We start from the raw sequence: 23,626 nt of genomic DNA, 5'->3' as shown, positions 1-23,626 counted from the left end.
TTTATTTGTCTCAATTTCAGCACTTTTTATTTTTTTGTGTAGCTCCTGGTTTTTGTCTGGCATTGTATTCATGCTTCCTGAAGAGCTATCTTTAACATTTTATTATAGTACTTGCCTGATAGCAACAATCCGTCTCTTTTTACATGTCTGAAAAAGTATTTTTGCTTTAGTTTTGAAAGATATTTTAATTAGGTCTAGAATACCTGGTTGACAGGTTTTTTTTCCTTTTCTTTTTTTTCAGTACTTTAAAGATGTCACTCCACTGCCTTCTGGCTTGCATGATTTCTGACACAAAGTCTGCTATAATTCTTATTTTTACTGTTCCATATATAATTTTTTTCTCTGCATTCCTTCAAAAATTCCTTTTTCTCTTTGGTTTTTGACAGTTTTAATACGATACTTCCTGGATGTGTAAGTGTGTCTATGGTTTTGTATATTTCATTAGTTTTGGAAAATTCACAGCAAATGCCCCTGTTCTATCTTCATTTTCCTACTAGGATTAAAATTATATGTATATTTCATTTTGTTCCACTGCTCTTGAATCTTCTGTTCCTTTTTTACACTCACCTTTTCTCTTTGTGTTTCAATTTGGGTGATTTCTACTGACCTCTTTTAAAGTTTACCAATTTTTTTTTTTAATCAGCTGTGTTGAGTCTAACAATAAACTTGTTAAAAGCATGATTAATCTGTTATTGTGTTTTTTACTTCTAGCATTTCCTTTTATTTTTTCTTATAGTTTCCATCTCTCTGCTGAAATTCTCATGAGTTCAGGTGGTGTTCCCACCTCTTCCATTAGCGTCTTCGACAGTTTAAGCATAGTTATTTTAAATTCCCTGACTAATATTTACACACCTGGGCCATGTCTGAACCTGGTTTTGCTGATTATTTTGTCTTTTGACATAGTGTTTTTGTTTTTTGCTTCCTCATGTATTTTTGTAGGTTTGGCGTGCATGTCATTTATCTTGTGTAGGAATGTAGAGACTGAAGTGAATTGAGTAGGAGCATAGATTTGTAATACCACTTGCTAAACCTTTTGCATGGGAATTGAGTCAATCTAGTCAAAAACGGAGCTGGGTTTGGGTTTTGTTGTTATCATCTGGGCACATATTAGGGCATTTGATTATTCCTATCATTGAGTCTTGCAAGCAGCACTCACCTTCTAGTAACATAGCTACTCACTCCATTGCGTTCAATAGTATTTAATAATAGACCATGTTTAATTGTATTAGGTCTGTACTTGTGGTAGTTTATTGCACTTTTACATCTCTTCTCTAACTATTAGAAGCAAAACCAAGTTCTTGTGAGCTGTGCCTGAAATGCAGAGGTAGACATTTGGTTACATACCTTCACCTTTCCTGCCTTTTTTTTTTTTTTTTTTTAACCACTCATGCACAACACACAGGCACTTCTATGACAGGTACATTCTCTTTGATACACAGGCATATTGGTTTTTTCTTGGAGTCTTTATTTTAACCCAGGTATCAAGATGTTTTGTAATTTGATTGATCCTCTCTGTGAAGGCATTTTAAAAATGTCATTCCACTTTCCAAAAATCTGTATACCACTTCCATGTACAAAAGACAAAATTTACTTACCTCTTTTCTAGACTTTAATCTATTTTTCTTGTAAGGACAGCTGACAGTGTAATGTTTCAAAGTCTTATGTATTTCTGAGAATAGAAGTTAGTGAGATAGGTGGAGATATAGGTGTCCTGTAATATTGAGAGCTAAGCATCTTGGGGAAAGGAACTTTGAAACATATTCTTTGCCATTTTCAGTATGAATACCTAAAGAGTTAAACATGAACAATTGTCCATTCTCTGTTACGTTCTTATGTTCACACAGATATGTGACAGTGCTCATTACTGAAAGAGAAACACCCTTATTTTTGAATCAAAAAAATTACAAAATCTTAATTTAGAGAAGAAAAGGTAAATGTATTGGTTTTGGAATATATTAGTTTGTTTTCACGCTGCTGATAAAGACATAATGGAGACTGGCAATTTACAAAAGAAAGAGGCCTCACAATTATGGCAGAAGGTGAATGCCATGTCTCACATGGTGGCAGACAAGAGAAGAAGAGAAAGAAATGAAAGCAGAACCTCCTTATAAAACCATTAGATCTTGTAAGACTTTTTCACTACCACGAGAACAGTATGGGGAAAACCACCCCCATGATTCAATAATCTCCCACTGGGTCCCTCCCACAACATGTGGGAATGACAAGAGTACAATTTAGGATGAGATTTGGGTGGGGACATGGAGCCAAATCATATCAGAAGTTGTAGACAAATTTTTAATTTGGTACCTTTTTTATTCATGAGGTTCAAAATGTGTTGTGTGACAAGTGGGTTTTCTTATGTGAGCCTCACCATCAATTTCCTTGTTTGACCATATTTACTACTTTCTGTCTTTCTCGTCAAAGGCATTTCTACTGGAGAGAATTATCATCAGTCTTTTTCTCCTTTAGGATAGCCTGATACTATTCTCTAATATCCCCTGAATTTATTTCTTCCAAGACCATTATCAGCACAGACAACCATCCTCTTGCTCAACCCAAATCCAGGTTTCACTTTTGCTTGGGCACGTGAAATTCATTAGTAAGAAATGGTGTCATGTTTTGTACTTAGGGTACACTGTTATTGATAAGATACTTGTTATTATTTGGGGATGGGTGATTCAGAACAAGGTGTAAGATAGCCCTTTTTAATTTTTGTGTTAAGAAATAAACATCTTAGATAAAATCAGAAATGAAGAGATTATTTCAGATAATTAATTATCCTATATATGGTTATATTTCTCATTTCCCCTCTATAAAAAATCTCTCAAATATTATTCTTGGTATTTCTGTTCCCTGTTTTTACCTCATATCATCCAAAGAGAAATCATGGAGGAGTCTAGGCTTCTATTTCCTTGCTACCTTCTTATGTATGTGTGGGTTCCATCTCCAAGTTTACCAGATGGTCCCGTAGGGCTACATTCCAGCCAGAGAGTAGAAAGGGATAAAGCAGGGCAAGCACCCTCTCCTTGAGAAAACTTCCTGGAAGGTGCCTTATGCCACTTCCACATTGACACAGGCCAGCTTTCAGTCACATGGCCACACACAGGTGCGAGAAGAGTTGGGAAATGTCAAAATTCTGAGTATGCCCAGCTAAAATCTGGGGGATACTCATATTAGATTGGTGCAAAAATAATTGCAGTTTTTGCCATTGAAAGTAATGGTAAAAGGCCAGGCGCGGTGGCTCACGTCTGTAAACCCAGCACTTTGGGAGGCTAAGGTGGACGGATCACCTGAGGTCAAGACTTCAAGACTAGCTTGGCCAACATGGTGAAACCCCGTCTCTATTAAAAATACAAAACAAAATTAGCCGGGTGTAGTGGTGCACACCTGTAGTGCCAGTTACTCAGGAGGCTGAGGCAGGAGAATCGCTTGAACCCGGGAGGAAAAAAAGAAGAGAGAAAGAGAGAGAGAGAGAGAGAGAGAGAGAGAGAGTAATGGCAAAGACTGCAATTACTTTTGCACCAACCTAACAAGGTATTCAGTTGCATTAGAAACTTGCTGAGGCAGCCTACAGACTGCAGCAGTTTTGAATGTAATTCTATTCCCACTTTTCAGCACACACTTCAATATAATTAAAATTAATTCATAGTAACTTTTGGTACAAGCCCAGGATCTTTTCCTTATAAAAGTTAACATGAAAACTATAGCAGTTACTAAATAGCAATACATTAATATGTCTCAGTAAATTCTGTAATAGTTTTAACGCATGTGCTCATACTGTTACCCATATCAACCTTTCATTTAATACTCGTCTTTTCAGTTTCACATTCTGTGCTGTTTACACCCACTCCAATACTAAGAGTGTTAAAAGATCCAGTAATTTATAATAATCAAAAGCATCAATAAGATTTTTTCCACTGAAATTAAAGGAAATATTAAAAAAGGACTCTATCCAATTAGAATTCTATTAACACAACTCTGCTTCCCCAAATTGAATTTTATAGTTCAACAACTCAACAACTTTATCTTCTTTTTAATAAAATATATGCTATATTTTGGTGGTTGTTGAGAAATCTAGGTACAGATTTATGTGAAATTTTTATTCCTGCATTTTATTCTTATGATCCAGGAAACTAAAATGGAATGTGACCAAGGGATTCTGTTGCTAAGGAAGAAAGGAAACAAATTAGAATGACTTAACATCTGCTTCGGGTATTGGGAATTATGAGAACTGATCCACATTTGATATCACTTTGGGCCACTTGTGAGTGCCTGGCAGTGACTTCTCTATCAGCCAAGAACATACTAGGATCATTGGCACACCACACTCTGTTTTTGTGTGTGTGTGTGTGTGTGTGTGTGTGTGTGTGTGGTGTGTGTTGGGGGGGGTACCTTACTATATTTCCTTATTAAACAATTACTTATTTTAAATGTTATGATATTTTATCCTTTATATTTATGGTTCCATGATAGACCAGGGACTTGTAAGTTGAGAGTGCACGTGGCCAGAATATCCTAAATCTGTCCTTATAATTAATTTTTTAGAAAACTACCATGAAGTTCTCAGAAAAGATAAGACATAAAAACACAATTTTTGCTAATTTTGTTTCAGACCCTGAGGAGTTACTATATCTAATCTTACTACATGATGCCACAAAATGGTGAATGAATAGAGTTAAGAGTCTCAGTAAGAGATTTTCAGCATTCTCTCATGAGAGCAGTTTGATTGTTGCTAAATGTTCTATGCTCATGCATTTATAAATGGCAACGGGGGATAGATTTCAAGTGTTTGTGGAAACAAATGGCAGTTATTGGGGTCATTTGAGCATGAGATGATTTTTTCCCCATTTCAGTTCTTTAAATTGACACATGATAATTTTAAATATTTTTGGGGTACATAGTTATGTTTAGATACATGCAATGTAAAGTGATCAACTCAGGGTAATTATTATACACATTATCTCAAAGTTTTATCATTTATTTGTGTTGGGAATATTCAAAATCCTCTTTTCTAGCTATTTGAAAGTATATAATAAATTATTATTAACTATAGTCATCTTACAGTGCTATAGAACACTAGAACTAATTCCTCCTATCTAGCTGTAATTTTTATATCCTTTAACAAGTCTATCCCTATCCCTCCAACCCTTCCCGGCCTCTGATAGCCACTGTTCTACTGTTTCCTATGAGATCAACTTTCTTAACTTCTGCATATGAGTCAGAACTTGCGCATTTATTTTTCTGTTCCTGGCTTCTTTAATTTGAGTGAAAGAAGGCTCATCTTTCTCATGGAACTAGGCTCATCCACGTTGCTGCAAACGAAAGGACTGTATATTGTTTCAAATGCTGGACAGTTTTCCATTGTGTATATGTGCCACATTTTCTTTGTCCATTCATCTGTCAATGAACACTTGGGTTGATTCCATGTCTGGGCTCCGTGCATAGTGCTGCAGTAAACAGGTGGGTGCATATATATCTTAGATATATTGATTTCCTTTCCTTTAATATATATCCAGTGGTTAGATTATTGTTATCATACAGTAGTTCTGTTTGTAGTTTTTAAAAGAAACTTCATAATGTTCTTCATAGTGACTGTACTAGTTTGCATTTCCACCAACAGTTATAAGAGTTTCCTTTTCTCCATATCCTTACTAGCATTTGTTGTTTTTTTGTATGTTTAATAAAAGTCATTCAAACTGGAGTGCCGTGATATCTCATGGTGGTTTTGACTTGCATTTCCCTGATGATTAGTGATGTTGGGCATTTTTTCATATGTTCATTGGCCACTTGCATGCATTATTTTGAGAAATGTCTATTCAGATCGTTTGCCCAATTTTAATTGGAATATTCGTTTTGCTGTTGAGTTGTTTGAGTTTTTTTAATATTCTGAGTTTTAATCTTTTGCCAGATGAATAGTTTGCAAATATTTCCTTTTATTCTATAGGTTGTCTTTTTATTCTGTTGATGGTTTCCTTTGCTGTGCAGAAGGTTTTTAGTTTGATATAATCCCATTTGTCTATTTTTGCTTTTGTTACCTTGGCTTTTGAGGTCTTATTCATAAAATCTTTTCCCAGACCAATGTACTGAAGCATTTCCCCTACGTTTTCTTCTAGAAGTTTTATAGTTTTGGGTCTTACATATAAATCTTTAATCCATTTTAATTTTTTTTTTTGTATAAGATGAGCAATAGGAGTCTAGTTTCATTTTTCTGCATATGGTTACCCAGTTCTCCCAGGTCCATTTATTAAACTGTACTTTCCCTAATGAATGATTTTAGCACCATTGTTGAAAATCAGTTGACTGAAAATACATGGATTTATTTCTGTGTTCTATTCTCTTCCATTTTTTTTTTTGAGATGGAGTCTTGCTCTGTCACCCAGACTATAGTGCAGTGGCATGATCTGGGCTCACTGCAACATCTGCCTCCCAGGTTCAAGCGGTTCTCCTGCCTCAGCCTCCCGAGTAGCTGGGATTACAGGCACACACCACAATGCCTGGCTAATTTTTGTATTTTTTTTAGAGACAGGGTTTCACCATGTTGGTCAGGCTGGTCTCGAACTCCTGACCTCAGGTAACATGACCGCCTCGGCCTCCCAAAATGCTGGGATTATAGGCGTGAGCCACTGTGCCCAGCCCCATTGGTCTTTTTAAATGCTAGTTACATGCCATTTTGGTTACTGCACTTTTGTAGTATATTTTAAAGTCGGGTAGTGTATTTCCTCCAGCTTTGTTCTTTTCTCTCAGGATTGATTTGGCTATTAGGCGTGTTCTGTGGTTCTATACAAATTCTAAGATTGTTCTTCTATTTTTGTGAAGAATGTCACTGGTATTTTGGTAAGGATTGCACTAAATCTGGCTTTGGGCAGCATGGTGATTTTAACAGTATTAATTCTTCTGGCTAATGAGAATGGGTCGTCTTTCCATTTGTTTATGTCTTCCTCAATTTCTTTTATCAGTGTTTTGTAATTTTACTTGTAGAGATCTTTTACCTCTTCGGTTAAATTTATTTCTAGGTATTTTATTTATTTTTTGTAGTATTGTAAATGGGATTACCTTCTTGATTCTTTTTTCAGCTAGTTTGTTGTTCATATACAGAAATTGTACTGATTTTTGTATTTTGTATTCTGTAACTGTACTGAATTCATTCTAAGAGGTTTTTTTTTTTTTTTTTTTTGTTTTTTAAGAGCCTTTAGGTTTTTCTATATATTAGATCATGTTGCCTGCAAAGAGGGGCAATTTGACTTCTTCCTTGCCGATTTGAGTCCTATTTCTTTCTCTTGCCTTGGACTTCCAGTACTATGTTGAATAGAAGTGGTGAGAGTGGACATCCTTGTCATGTTCTAGTTCTTAAAAAAAAAATTTCAGCTTTTCCCATTTGGTAAGATGTTAGTTGTGAGTTTATCATATATGGCCTTTATTATGTTGAAGTACTTTCATTCTATCATTAATTTTTTGAGAGTTTTTATCATGAAGGGATGATGAATTTGATCAAATACGTCTTCAACGTCTATTGAGATGAGTTTTTGTCCTTCATTCTATTGATGTGATATATCATGTGTATTGATTTGCATATGTTAAACCCTCCTTGCCTCCCTAGGATAAATCTCACTTGATCATGGTGTGTTATCTTTTTGACATGATCTCATTCAGTTTGCTGATATTTTGTTGACAATTTTTGTATGTATGTTCATCAGGGATATTGGCCTGTAGTTTTCTTTTTTGTGTGTCCTCATCTGATTATGGTATCAACGTTATGCTGGCTGTGTAGAATGGGTTTGGAGGAAATTCCTCCCCTTCCATTTTTGGGGGAATAATTTCAGAAGAATTGGTATTAGTTTTTCTTTATAAGCTTGATAGAATTCAGCAGTAAAGCTGTCTGATCCTAAACTTTTCTTTGCTGGGAGTCTATTATTGATTCAATCTCAATACTCATTATTGGTCTGTCCAGGTTCTTTTATGTGTTCTTGGTTCAGTATTGGTATGTATTTAGAAATTTACTCATTTCCTCTGGATTCTCTGAATTTTTGATATATAGTTCTTCCTAGTAGTCTCTAATACTCCTTTGCATTTCTAGTATCAGTTGTAACATCATTTTGTTTCTAATTTTACTTATTTAGATCTTTTCTGTTTTTTTTAAGCTTAGTTGTTGGTTTGTGATTTTATTTATCTTTTCAAAATACCAACTTTTCCTTTTGCTGATATTTTATATTCTCTTTAGTCTCAATTTTGTTTCTTTCTGCTCTGCTCTTTGTTATTTGTTCCTTCTACAAATTTTGGGTTTGCTTTGTTCTTGCTTTTCTAGGTTCTTAAGCTGCATCATTAGGTTGTTTATTTGAGATATTTTCACTGTTTTTTTTTTGGAGGCAAGGGGTCTCACTATGTTGCTTAGGTTGGCCTTGAACTCTTGGGCTCAAGGGATCTTCCTGCCTCAACCTCCCAAGTAGTTGGGGCTACAAGTGCCTGCCACCATACCAGATTTTCTTACTTTTTTGATGTAGGCATTTATTGCTGTAAACTTCCCTCTTAATACCCCTCTTGCTGTGTTGCAGAGGTCATGATAGGCTGTGTTTCTATTTTCATTTGTTTCATGGAATTTTAAAATTTCCTTCTTAATTTCTTTGTTTACGCATTGGCTGTTCAGAAGCATGTTGTTAGATTTTCATGTATTTGTAGATTTTCGAATGTTCCTCTTGTTAATTGATTTCTAGCTTTATTTCACTGTGGTTAGAAAAGACACTTGAAATGATTTAAATTTTTACACAGTTTTTGAGACTTGTTTTGTGTCCTAACATATGGTCAGTCCTAGAGAATATTCTATGTGCTGATGAAAAGAGTGTATGTCCTGCAGCTGTGGGGTGAAATATTCTGTAAATGTCCATTAGGCATATTTGGTCTATGACATAGTTTACATTTTATGCTTCTTTGTTGATTTTCTGTCTAGATGATATGTCCAATGCTGATATTGGGGTGTCGAAGTCCCCAACTATTATTGTATTGGGGTTTGTCTCTCTCTTTAGATTTAATAATATTTGCTTTATATATCTGACTGCTCCAGTTCTGAGTGCCTATACATTTAGAATTTTTATATCCTCTTGTTGAATTGATCCCTTTATTATCATAATATAATGTCCTTCTTTGTCATTAAGTTGGTACAAAAGTACTTGTGATTTTTGCTATTACTTTCAGGTTTAATATTTATATTAAATATATTAAATATTATAATCAAGCTGTAATAATTTTACTGCTTTAATTTAAAGTCTGCTTTACCTGATATAAGTATAGCTATTACTGGTTATCTTTGGTTTCCATTTACATGAACTGTCTTTCTCAACCTCTCCACTTTCTTTTTTTTTCTCTTTTGAATGGATGAATAAATTGTGGTATATTTACACAGTGCAATATTACATGGCAATGAAAAAAACGAACCCCCACTACACACAATAACGAATCTCACAAACACAACATTGAGTGAATGAAGCCTGATATCAATGGGTAATACTGTAAGATTCCATTTACAAAAAGTTCAACACAGGAAAAATTGATCCAGAGTGATGGAAAGTGAAATAGTGGTTATCCTTGGATGGGCAAATAGTAATGACAGAGGAGGCATGAAGGAGGCTTCAGGGTTGTTCTATAGTACCCTATTCTATAGATTGGTTTGGATGGTGGTCTAAATGTGGGGTTGATGAAAATTTGTGAGTTGGTAGAAATTCAGGCCAGGCACGGTGGCTTACTGTATCCCAGCACTTTGGGAGGCCAAGGCGGGCTGATTGTTTGAGCCCAGGAGTTTGAGACCCACCTGGGCAACATGGTGAAACACTGTCTTTAGAAAAAATACAAAAATTAGCCAGGTGTGGTGGCGTGTGACTGTAGTCCCAGCTACTTAGGGGGCTAAAGCAGGAGGATTGCTTGAGCTCAGGAGGCTCAAGCAATCCTGCTTCAGCAGGAGGTAGTGAGCCAATTGTGCCACTCTACTTTTGCCTGGGCAACAAGAGTGAAACCCTGTCTCAAAAAAAAAAAAAAAAAAAAAATTTCACTGAATCGTATACTATTCTCTACTTGTGTTATACCCCATGATAAGCTTACTCAAAGTCCTGTCTAAATGACCCTACATGATAATGCCACTTCCTCTTCCTAACTCATATTTTGGATGCACCCCAACTTTGTTCACCCCATTCTCGTGACCCTTTTCTCATTGCTGTTCTCCAACGTACCAGTGTTGGTTGTTCCTTTCTCTAGGATCTTGCATTTACAGCTCTATCTTCTCCCAGATATCCACACAGACTGCTGCCTTGCCTAATTAAAGTTTCTGCTTAAACTTAGCCTTATTAGAGAGGGCTAAGAATGTCTTCTTTCTATGCTGAAAACCAGCCAATGGCTTTCATTTCACTCTAAATAATAGCTGAAGTTCTCACATCGTACACAAATCCCTTTGTAACCTTGCTCTCTGGTCTTGTGGCCTCTATTCCTCTCAGTCAGTCGCCTCACTGTTATCGCTATTGTTCTTCACATGTATCTCTGTTTCAGGACTTTGCACTTGCTGTCTGGAACACTGTCCTCCTGTATAACCATACGATTGTGCCTTCAACTCTCTCAGGTCCTTACTCAGATGTCACCTTCTCAGTGAGGACTTTCTTCACCTCTTGTTTAAAGTCTTTCTTCACCTCTTCCCCTATGAGCTACTTTCACTCTCTATCCCCCATCCTTTTTATTATGTTCTTCATAACACACAAAATTTTGCATACTATGTATTTGACTTACTATTTTGCTTGTTTTCTTTCTTTTCAACTTGAATGTAAGCTTTACAAAGGGCAAGGACTTTTGCTTATTTTTTTGCTCATTGCTCTTTCCTTGGTACTTATAATAGTATCTGACACATAATAGGCCTAACTCTAAATATTAATTGAATGGATAAATGAATATCACTTTTCCGTAGCCTTCATTAGCTGATTTAACTCAAATGTGGGAATAAGAATTTCTTTTCATTTTTATTAAGAAAATAATCATTTAAAACAAATCTGACCAAAAAGTATTAAAAAATGAGTCCTCAGTTTTTTTTAATCTAACTGTTATATTGTATTTTAGCACTTCTATTTCTGTGGCTCTTTTTTTTCAGCAGTTATCTTCAAAATCAAATAAAGAGAAAATATTTCTCATACCTTTGAGTAAGAAAAGGATAGAATGGTAACATCATAATAAGGAAGGGTATGATTAATCCCTCTAACTTCAGTTAAAAATAAGTAAAACACTGAGTAGAAATTATTGGTAAGCAACTTGTTTTTTGAAATGTATGCTTTAATGACTCAGAGGCAAAAAAAAAAAAAAAAAAAAAAAGGCAACGGAATGAATTGTCTATTACGAGAAGTTGTTTCACTTAACCCAGTTTAGAGTGAATGACCCTAATTGTTTCTTCAAATGTGGGAAGGGCCCACCGGCCAGATGGTGGCTCCCAATTGAAAATGGTCAGACTTCCAATGGAGGAATTAATGTTAGTTAAGGAAGACTCCGTGGTGAGAAAAGTTTGAGCTATTCTCTAAGCAGGAATGTTCCAACAAAAAAGTCGCATGGGAGAGCATTCTGGGTAGAAGCAAATGGCATGAGTGCAAGTTGAAGATGAGACTACAAAGGGCAAGTGTAAGAAGTAGAAATTACTTTCATATGATTGCAGCAGTATTGGGGAGTGGAAAATCTGTAATACAAAAGGAGAGTAATTGTCTAAAACTTTGTGACCCTTAATTGACTGTTTTATTTTGGTCCTATAAGACTTTCTAAGAAGAAAAGTATGTAGTAATATTGCTAAAGTGAAAAGGGATTGGTTGGTCTTTAGTCCTAGCTCTCCTGCTAACTGACTGTGTTCTTTGGTCATCCAGTTTTCTCATCTATAAAACGTAGGGGTGACTGTACAGGTCCTTCTCAGTTTAAAAATAATCTACAAGTCGGCGGTGAATAAATAGTAAGAATTGCTCCAAAACCTGCGATGTAAGAAATAGCACACATTTTCTTCTAAATGAAATTAAATCTGGTTAATTTATTTATTCCACAAATAGTTATTGTATGACTTCTTTATGTCAGATGTGTGCTCAATTCTGCAGATATTCTTAGAAAAGAGGGCAGACAAGTTCCCGCCCTCCTGGAAGCTTATTCTAGCTCTCATTTACACAGGATGAAGTTCAGTATCACTCATTTTTCATAAAGTCTGCTCTATCTCTTAGGTTATTTCAGAACCTTGGGGTTTTACACAGTCCAGGAAAAACAAAGCAATCCCTGCCTCTGTCTGTATCTGGCCATCATCAAAGTTACCATCACTCTGTGTCTGGTCCTATAAGATACTTCTGAAGGGTCTAGATCTGCCAGACATGTGAAAATAATTTATAATAATAATTTAAATAATAAATAATGTTTTATTGCTTTTTATTATTGTTATTTTATTATTACTGACTTGGCTGTCATAGGCATTTCAATGAGAATAGTTGTCTAGATATTTCAACATAGAGATATTAGTGGGGATTTTTTTTTTCAAAGTAGTTCTACCTCCACCCATACCCTAGCAACATTTTTGGCCTTCAACAACAACAGAATGCTTAACTGTCTCCTTAGCAGTGGCCAAAAGAAAAAAAAAAAAAAGCTCTGATTTTGTGAGTGTGTGTAGGGAGTGAAGAAGCATCCTTCATTCCTGTGATATAATACCAGTAATTTTTTTGGTCACTCTATCAAATTTTAACAGGTGAAAGACATTTTTTCCAATTTCTAACTCTGAAGTCTGCACAGATTTCTTCACTCTGCTCTTCACTTAAAGCGTCACCAAGTAGCTATCTCTCCTACACTGAGAAATTGGCTGAAATTTTTTCCCATCTGCTTCCTAGAACTAAATTGTGACTTTTCATTTTATATCACTTATAACTGAAGGTAATTTGAGTTACTTCTTAAAGTCTCGGACTTAATATGTTAGCTAGAATTGTCTATTAATCTGTTAGGTAGGTTTGTCACTCTTCCATTTTCTGTAGTGACTCAAAAATATTTTTCACTTGGTGAATAAAATATAGATATTTGCATTTTATTGAACCATTTCACATTTCTAGCCCTTGGATTGTTGATGTTTTCAAATTCCTTGCACCTGCTTTATTTTGATTTGGGACCTTTCTATTGCATCAAAAGTCAAACTTCCAATGGAGAAAATTTTATTTTAATATACACATTGGTATGTTTCATAGGTTCATAAGCTCTTTCTCTTTTTGTGCAGAGAGTGAAAATAAATGATCCTTTGACAGACTGTCAGCCAGAGTGTTGTTACCTAAGTCTGACCACGTCCCTTGGGTGGAAGTGTCAGCTCAGAGCAGCTGGGCTTTTATTTATTGTCAGGGCATTTTGTACACATTTAAAAGGAATTGTGGTTGTGGGAAATAGATTTTGTGTAGAGTCCAGGAGACCTAACTTCAGAAACAGCTTGAATGATCCTGTGATAAAATGGACAGATCCTAATCTTGTTTCTTGTTGTATTACCTCTTAGGTAAATGAATTCCCGCCATTCTCTGGGAGTTAGGAAGGGCCCTTCACTACAACTGTACCTTTAGCATTTGCAGTCCTTTCTGTATGCTGGTCCTGCAGGTTGATTTAGAAATGTGGGCGTTCGAGACCAGTCTGGCCAACATGATGAAACCCTGTCTTTACTAAAAATACAAGAAAACCCCCAAAAAACAAAATTAGCTGGGAGTGGTGGTCGGCCCCTGTAATCCCAGCTACTCAAGAGGCTGAGGCAGGAGAATCACTTGAACCCGGAAGGTAGAGGTTGCAGTGAGCCGAGATCACACCACTGCACTCCAGCCTGGGTGGCAAGAGTGAAACTCTGTCTAAACAAAAACAAAAACAAAAACAAAAACAAAAACAAAAAAGAAATGTGGAGATCAGAATAAGAAAATTGAAGAGTTCAGGTAAAAAGAACACTTTCTTTTTCTTTTCAGGATGATACCTTCAGATATGTCAGAGGACACATTTTTCACGGTGGTGGTTGTAGTTGTTAAGCAGCCATGCCCAGAGACTAAGAAGGGGAAAGGAAAAAATAAATTAATTATGTTCTAATAATTGTTTTCCGTGCTTTACACAGTAGATTCTTGGATACCTCCTTCATAAAGCTCAAATTTGTATTGTAGTAACAGCTATAAAATAAAGAAATGACAAAAACAAGGTTGTACTAAAATCATTAAAATGTAGATTGGGAAGAAATAGTACAGTTTCAGTTTCTAGTTAAAAATAGAGATTGAAGGTGTTCAAAAATTTAGGAATTTTTTTCCACTTAGACAATTTATAAGTGTACCCACTCCTTTATAAGAATAAAGAGAACTTCAATTCTGACATTAGCATCAAGTATTTTATTAAATCTATAGATTTTTGACCTAGAATTTGCCTATATGATATATTTATGTTAAATATAAATATATCTGATATATTTATATATTAAATATGTTATATTATGGTAATAAGGGTAGTGGGTCCAGAATCATTTTGTTTTCTTGGCTGCTTGATCTCATGTAAGTTTACTTACATTTTCAGAGCATCATATTTCCTATGGTATTTAAAACTTTCAAAACATACTGTATTTCAATCATCCATCAAGCAGTGTCTTGAACAGAGAAGGGATTAATTGAATTAATGAGTTTAATTTAATTTAATTAACTCTGATTGGAGGATGATTTTTTTTCTTTAATACTTAGCTTTTGAGATCCTTAGCCATCAGAGACTTCTGAAAACTCGAGTTCAATTAGATTTAGTTAGGCATAAGGGAGAAAGGAATTATCGAAAGCACTGACAAGCAATTCCCTTTTTCTTACCTGGCCTCTAAAAGTTCTCCTGAGATTGAGACTGTGGCCTCCAATAGATTCCTTGAGGTGCCCTGCATCAACTGATACCAGCACTTGTGCTCAATGAGACTTGCCAGCAGTGAAAATCACATTAGCATCTGTGGAGTGAGAGCAAGCCACTGGTACATGGAGGCACTTTTTCTTTCTTTGAGCAGTTTCTTCTAATTGAGAAAAATATGCATGTATATTGGTTTCTTTTAGAAAGAACCTTCCCCCCCTTTTATTAAACACCACAGATTTTTGTACACATTGTACAGACAAGGGTGGAAATTGGGGAGGTATACAATGCTCTGTGGGTGAGCACCACTTCACACCTGTGATGATTACTCTGGTTGAAGTATGTTAAGGACGCAGGATGTTCTTTAGCATGGGTGTATGCGGGCTGCAGTATTCAAACAGGAACATCGACAATCTGCTGGTAACAAATTATTTGAAAATAAATACTTTACAATGCACCAGCAGAAATACTAAAACCCAGCCTCATCAAAGGAGCATGTAGATAAAGCTTTTTTCATTAATTCAGAGAAGGATTATCTTTCCTTTCTTTCTGACAGTGGCGATATGGCCCTTGTGCAGCTCCACAGAAAAGGGGGCTGAGATGCTGGCAGGAAGGGACTGTGAGCTGGCACATGGTGTTACTGAGCAGATTTAAAGGTATTTTAAATATAGGCCTTTAATGCTATCTTAGAATGGGTATGTATGGCCTCCCTTCTGCTCCAGCTGCTGAGAATAGGCAAATTGGTCCCAGAAAGACAGATACAGTGTATTTATGGACCCTGTATTCTTGATCCCACGTGCTATGAGCAAGAGAATTCCTAAAAACATATGCCTATGAAAGTACTCCTGTGATTAGATAGCTTTATCTTTGGGGCCCTCCCTCTTTATAAAAATTTAGCTTTAGAAGTTCATGGCAGGTAGCAACCTGTGGAGGTTCAGCTCATAGATGTACCATTTCCTTTATTCTCTTGAAATATGTATTTCTGTTCATGCCATTCTTGTATCTATTCTACCCTGTAATTTGTGCAAAAGGAAAGTATCAGCTGTGCCTGCATAACCGTCTCTATTGACATTTTGTAGAACAGAACATATTGGACCTATTTTCTTTCTGCAATCAGTTTCAAGTGTTTGAACCTTCCTAGCAGCTGGGAGACAATATTTATTTTTTAATCAGCAACTGATTTCATGAGTCTGATGGCATGTAATATATGTGACTGTGTATTAAAACATGCAGAGCTGCCTAAATGATGAGGCAGAATTTCAACAGGAAGAGATCAAGTGTGCTGTGACAGGAATGCTTTGGGATCTTGGAATGGGTCAAACCCCATTCTGGAAGTATAGTGAAATGGTTATCAGGGCAGTTCAGGAGGAGGCCAAAGATTTCCATTTCCAGGAAGGCCAGCCAAATTCACAGGCAGGAGGAAGATTAGCAGAGTTTTACCTGGTCAGGGTGGGGATAGAGTTAATACAGCAGAAGAGCTGAGGAAAAGTGGTTCGTGTGGGACCATTTGTCGGGGAGTTTAATAGCATACCAAGTACATTTCAACAACTTCTGTTTGTTTTTATATTATTATTAGGGAGATGCAGGGAAGGGCTTGGGTTATGTACTTTTAGAATGTGTGTGTAACAAGCACCTTGGGAGCTTACTAAAAATGCAGATTCCAGAATTTCTGGTTCAGAAGGTCTAAAGTGGAGCAAAGGAATTTGCATTTTAAATAATTACCACAGACAATTCTGATGCATGTAATTTAAGAAAAATTGTTTAATATTTCAAAAGGAGAATGAAGAATCTAGCATTCTTATTGCTCATCATTAAAATCCATCACTAATCCACAAGTATCAAGAATAGAAAGCAGGAAATAAAGACAACTCTAAAATATTTTTGTGCAACTTGACTGTAAGTGATAGGGAAGATAATTGGCATTTTAGTCCTCTACTATTCATCAAATGACTGAAACAAAATATATATATTTTAATCTTTATTACAGCCTCAGTAAGTCAACTAACATTACACCATTTTATAGGTGTAAAACAAACTCAGAAATGTTGAGTAGCTTGTCCACAATTGCATATATAGTAATAATCAGGAACTTTTGGGCTTTTCAGTCTCTTTGCTTAGGGAAGTTTATCTGTGGCTTCAATTACACAATGTCTATACCAACAAATCTCACATCTATGTCCACAGCCTCGGTCTTTCTTGTGTGTCTTCCAGCCATTGATCTGATGACCTGTTTGACATCTTTGCTTAGATGTTTCTCAGATACTTCAAGTTCTACACATTCTCAATTGTACTTACTGTCTTCCTCCCACGTATTTCTCTCCTCCTCTATCCCTGAACTCAGCAAGTAGGTCTTACCAACCATCTATTGGTTCAATTCAAAAATAATGGTTTTTTGGATTGAAGCACCTAGTTCTGTGTCCTTCTGTCAAACCTCGCTGCTAACCTGCTAGTTCAGGCCAGCATCATCTCTTACCAAGCACATCGATTAGCCTTTGCTGCACAACACAAATCTCCCCATAAACTAATGACTTAAAATGGAAATCATTTTGCTTAACTCATAATTCTGTGCATCAGCCAGGCAGTTCTTTGGGTCTGGACCAGCTCCGCTAATCTCTGCAGGACTTTCTCTTATGTCTATGATTTGCCAATGAGTTGGCCGGTGGCTTAATAATCTACCATGACCTCACTCGTGTCTATCTAGTGGTGGGCAGGCTGTCAGCTGAGGGCTGGATGGCTTTTGGCTAGGGTGCCTAAGTTCTTTTCCATGTGGTTTCTCATCCTTCAGCAGGTTAGCTTGGTCTAATTCACATGGTGGTCTCAGGATTTCAAGTATGGTAAGAGTGAACAGTGTATGAGTACACTTCAAACCTTTGTGCTATATTTCTTAATGCCAGCCAGGGGCACTGAGTCACTGTGGCAATGCATTGCCAAAGGGTGTCAGTAGAGGAATAGAAATATTTTATGACCATTTTTGTAGTCTATTATGCTAGGCCTCTGTAATAACCTAGCATTGTTGGTTTCCTTACCACCAGTCTTGCCCTGTCCAATCCATTTTTTCACACAGCAGTCAATGGATGGTCCATCATGTAACCACCCTGCTTAAAACTTCACTGGCATATCACTGCTCTGAGAATGAAGTCCTAACCCTTTAACGTGATTAATATGCTACCCCAGGATTTGTATTCTGTCTACCTCTCTGGCCTTTGACTCTCTCCCTATTACATTCTTAATTTCTCTTGGTTACTCAAATTGCTAGTTTAATTCTCACCAAGGCAGAAGGGAGCATACCATAATGAATTCTCATTGGTCTCCTTTTCTCTTTCTATCTGAAAAACTCTTCATTTCCCTATCTTTCTTCTTTCCCTTTGCCTAACTCACCTATTTATCCCTCAGTATCAGCTAAAGCATCCTTTCCCCAGGCCTCCCTTAAGTGAAGTATAAATGAACCTTAGCATTTGTACTTCATTGTAATTACATGTTCAAAATCTGACCTTCCCATGAGACTAAAAGTTTTGTGAGATCAGGGACATTATCTGTTTCACCTAGTACTGAATCTCTGATATGTAACACAGTGCGTACTCTATAACAGGTACTTAATCAACTGGTTAAAAGAACAGGCACCCCTGGCTCGTCTGAGTTTTGAACTTTTCTTACTATGGCACATTGCAATTTAGATTCAATTTGCTGATCTTGTTTCTTTTGCCCAAATATTTAATTAATTTTATGTTCATGAACTAAAAATGATGTTAGTAGTACAGATATCTATATATCTATATATCTATATATCTATATATATATATAAATTCAAATCACTTTCCTTGTTCAGAGGTTAAATGTAAATGATATTTTATGTTAATGAATTTTTCCTGCAGTCTGACCTCCTTAGAAAAAAAATAAGCAGATAATTTAGGGTGAAAGGGTCTGGACTACACAAAAGGACACTTAGGCAGTGTTTCAGTGGTTTGAGAGCAGTCCTATCCATGTTACTTTAGCTGTGGCCTGTTGCCACATGGAAATTTCCTGGTGGGCCACCATGATAAAGATTGGCTAAGGTCTACTCTGTGGAGGCAGGTTTACCCTGGAGGCCATTCTAAAAGCAATGGAAAACCTACTCAAGAAATGTAATTTCAAGGCCTATCTTTTTCGACTTGTGCAATTTTGAAAGTTCAGTCTGTGTCATACACATTTTGTGTCAGATGAAGTTTTCACAGCAAAGCTCATGGTAGTTCTGATAACTGATACTATAAAGAAAAACCAGAAACAATTTCCAGAAGCTTCTCTGGACTCTAGAAAAGACTGTCAAATAAAATAGTTTTCTCAAATCAAAATGATCGTTATTGCCCTTGAAGACTAAATGATGTATTGTTTGAATAAATCTAATGAGTTAGGAACCTATACAGTGGTTTATACCCCTCTTCCCATATACCCTTTACCTTCTGGGATTTCTCAGGTTTCCCATCTATGAAATGGCGGTGTTCATAATGTTATATTTCATGAGTATAAACAATATAATCTTATACTTCATAAAATTGCTATAGAGCTAGGATGAGCTAATAGGTTTGAAATAACTTTGTATACTATAAAATGCTATTAATTCATCAAACATTCATTAAGTACATATATACCAGACCTTGTGCTAGACCCAAGGGAGGCATATAAAAACAAATTCTTGGTTTGTGATTGAGCTCACAAATGAGGGAAGTGACAGACGAGGGTAAAATCATAATACAGGATAAAGAAAACTGCAGTATCACAGATGGTGTATCAATTGATTCTGTCTAGAGGGTTCACAGAAGAGAAGATATTTAATGTGGACTTGGAACGCTAGATAATATTTCACCAGAGGGAGAAGGCGCAAAGGGCATTCCAGTCAGATATCTACTTATAATCAGTATCAAGAGAGTCACTCCATTTTTGAAAAAATGGTAAGTGGAAGGAAGGTATCCAGAAGGCATATAAAGGTGATGTAATTGTTTCTTTTCTTTCTTCTACTTCTTTTTTATTTTCTTGGATTGACAGAAGACAAGCTAACTTCATAAAACAAAGAAGCATCAAAGACAACTGAACCAGGACAAGAAATGGTGAAAGTGTAGCAGGGAAAACAATCTGTTACTTTATACATACCCTAAAAAATGCATGAAAGTTTGAAACCTCAATGAAACCTCAAGGAAACCCCATGAAAAATAGGATGCCCCTCTTCTAATGATCAAGCAAGTGAATATATCAATTTAGAGATTACGAAAAAATGAAAAGTGACTAACAGTATGTTTGTCAAAGATACATTCAAATGCATTTTACAAAACAACTTCAACAATAGTTCATGAACTAAGCAGGACAATGGGAGAATAAGCTGAGTTCTAGTCAGAATTATTACCAATACTTTGTGTCATAGGTGTAAAGGCCTGTTACTCCTTTATACCCCCTCATCTCTTTTGCTAGGTGACTACTGAGATGAGTGAATATTCTGAGTTTATTTTAAAGATAGAAATCTGTGCAAGAAAAAGTAGCAAAGCATTTTAACGGTAAATAATTCAAAATCTCAGGTGGCAATACACATACACACACATACAAACTCATTTCTCACATTCAGAACTATTAAGTTAAAGATCAGACATATGATTTACATTACTGTTGAAGGTGAAAGGGGGTGCTATTTATAATTTTCACTGGGGAAACAGGTACAAACCTGGATGGTCCCAGGCAGAATTAGATGTATGGTGACCCTAGTTACAGGAACTACACAGTTAGACTTTGTTAAACAGAACAAAGCCAATGTTCTTTGTGCTCCTCTAAGGAGCTCCTGGAGCTTTTGGTCTTGACATATAAGAAATTTTGGTATAGGCATAATTTATAATGTAAGTGCTGAAGGGATGGAGTAGGGACCAGTATAATATTGTGGTTAAGAGTATTACTAGCTTCAAATCCTGGCTAATGAATTGTGTGATGTTGGACAAGATGCATCTATATGGCCAGCTACTGTGTGCCTTAGCTTCTTCATTTGTAAACTGAGAACAATAATTGGTTATAGTGAGAATTAAATGAGTGAATATATGGAAATTACTTGTAGTGAGGTCTGGCTCACAGCATTATATATTATTATATATTGTCATTTTGTTTAATTATCCCCATTTTATAGATTTCAAAAGAAACACACACACAACCAAAAGAAACAAACAAATTATATTTTAGGGTTTATCTGATGTCTTTCCAGTTCACTTTAGAATATTCAAGAAGGGATCCAGGCATTAGATTGGGATGGAAACTTGGTCTCCTACCGAAAGAACTATCTTCCTGGCTTTCTCTGGAAATGAGTGGAGGGAATGAAGAGGTACTATTAGCCCTTATTTTATTGGTTTGGTTTCAAGTCTCTGAGACGTCCAATGTTGATCAGACTTATGGTGGAGGTGCTACTCATATAGATGCATTTTCAAGGCGAGTGAGGTTTAAAAAATACTAAAAACGTCTGGAACAACCACAGTGGGGTCCATATTTTTATGTTTACATTTAAGTCTCACATGCTGGGCTAAAACTTCTTCATTATGGTAAATAATAAAAATTACAGCTAACATTCCTGAACACTTACTAGGTGCCAGGCCCATCCCTAAGTGTTCATATATGTTAACTCATTTAATGCTTACAACACATACTTGAGATAAGTACTATTGTTATTACCATTTTGCAGATTAAGATACTGAGGGACAGAGAGGTTGAGGATTTATTTATCTCTGCATTTTACCAGTGCCATACATACCACACACCTAATATTTCCTGAATCAAATTTTGCATGCAGATTTATTAATATTTTCTAGCAGAAGTCATTTGCATGTTTTTTTTTTTTTTCAGTAAAAAGAACTTTCAAGAATCTGTTTAGAGGAAAAACATTTACAGCTGCCTTGTTACCCTTGCCTATATTTGTATGTGGTATTTTGATTTCTGCAAGACCATAAGAGTTAGTAATCACAAATAACATTTCAAATAACCTTTTAAGTACCATTTTAGGTAAGGATAGAAACATTACATGAGACTTTCAGTTCTGGAAATCAGTCTGACAAACGAATAGAGATTGTTTTTAATAAATCATTTATATTTGGCTTAAAAAGCATTATTGTGGATTTTTTTTCTCTAATGATTTGATTCCTAATTATGTTTACCTCGGGACAATATCATAATTGCTTGTGTTTTCCAAGCATACACCAGCTGATGAGAGGCAAGGAGGGACATTATTGGACAGTTCTGTAAATGCCAGTAGGCCAGTTTGGGGTTAATGGTGAATCTCTGACTCCTCCACGGAGTGGAAAATCTCTGTGGGAACATCCTTCAGTGGATTGCATGCCAATGATAAAATGCGTGAAGCACAGAGGGGAAGCCAAGCAGCGAAAGAGGCAGCAGGAAAGACATAAACAGCAGAGAACATGGGGAATATAACACAAAGTAGCCATTAGAGGAGATTGGTCAGGGAGGCCAAATGAAGATGGTAGTAAATTTTTATCTTCCTCAATAGGCTATTTTGCAATGGTACTTTGTATATTAAATGATTTGCTGAAAATGCAGATACCACATTTTGATGTTGTGTCGGTTATGGAAAACTATAACGGGGGAAAATATTGTTCCCAAGGATAAGGTAATATCATTGTATGTTTATTTGCTATATTTTAAATTTTAAAGGGCCAGGCTCATGAAATGAATTATGCTTGGATTAAATGCTTTTCTAAATGCCAAAGTGATAATGGCCTATTTCTGTTTCTTCCTCATTGTGCCTCAGTTTGATAACAGAAATCTGAACATGACTATAATCTCATCAGACTTGTTTCTTTAATAAAAGATGTTACCCAGAGGATTCATTCATGGAACAAACACTTATGGAGCAGTAACCATGGACATGTAAACAGTCTAGGAGGAGAGAGAAACACTAAAAAACAATTATACAGATCACCCTAAAATTACAATCATTTCAAATGCCACAAAGAAAAAGAAAAATTAGGGTGTTTCTCAGAGTGTGGTATAGAAGGACTTGATCTAGTCAGGTGTGTGTTGGGAGAGGAAGGAGGGTAGAGAGAAAGTCTCCCTGAGTAAGTTATACTTAAGAGATGAAGAATAGTGAGGACTGGCAGAGTGAAGGCAGTGATGGGAAAAGTCAGGTGCACATGATTGATCTTACTCTATTCTTTATAGTAACTGGTTTTGTGTCTATGAAGTTAGTACAAAAGAAGCTTAGTTAACTATATCTGGTGTGGCCAGGTGGAAGAATGCCATGGAAATATGAAAACATTACAAAATGACAACAGGGTACTGGATTGTCACAATGTTTGTCTTCTAAAATACCCTCTTGTATCCTGGCAAACAAAGATGTGTGGTAGAATTATTGAAATAGAGGTGGATAGTTTGCCTAATTTTTGTCTTTGAAGCTGCCAGAAGATGGATGAAGAGTCTGTGAATTCGGAAGAGGCAGAAGATAGCAATGAGGTAATGCTGATTGCTCTCCTCATGGTAGTACAGTTACCACAAGCTAATGTGGACTTCTTGCTGGACAGACTGGGTAATGCATGAAATGCCTTCTAAGGATGTGGATATAAAAAACTCAGATGGCAGACATATAAAAACCCACTTCTAAAGACATTCTGAGGGGAATTCAGTGCTGCTCTCAGAGCAAGCGTTTTACATCTACTCAATTTAAAACTATGCGTTACGGATAATTTTAGATATTTATTTTTTATTTCAATATGAGGAAGAGGAAACTCAAATGACTTTTTCTGTGCTGATGCTGGATTCTGTA

This window comes from Rhinopithecus roxellana, chromosome 8 (assembly GCF_007565055.1).
Source record: "Rhinopithecus roxellana isolate Shanxi Qingling chromosome 8, ASM756505v1, whole genome shotgun sequence".
Taxonomy (NCBI): domain Eukaryota; kingdom Metazoa; phylum Chordata; class Mammalia; order Primates; family Cercopithecidae; genus Rhinopithecus; species Rhinopithecus roxellana.
Note: the sequence above shows the minus strand (reverse complement) of the source record.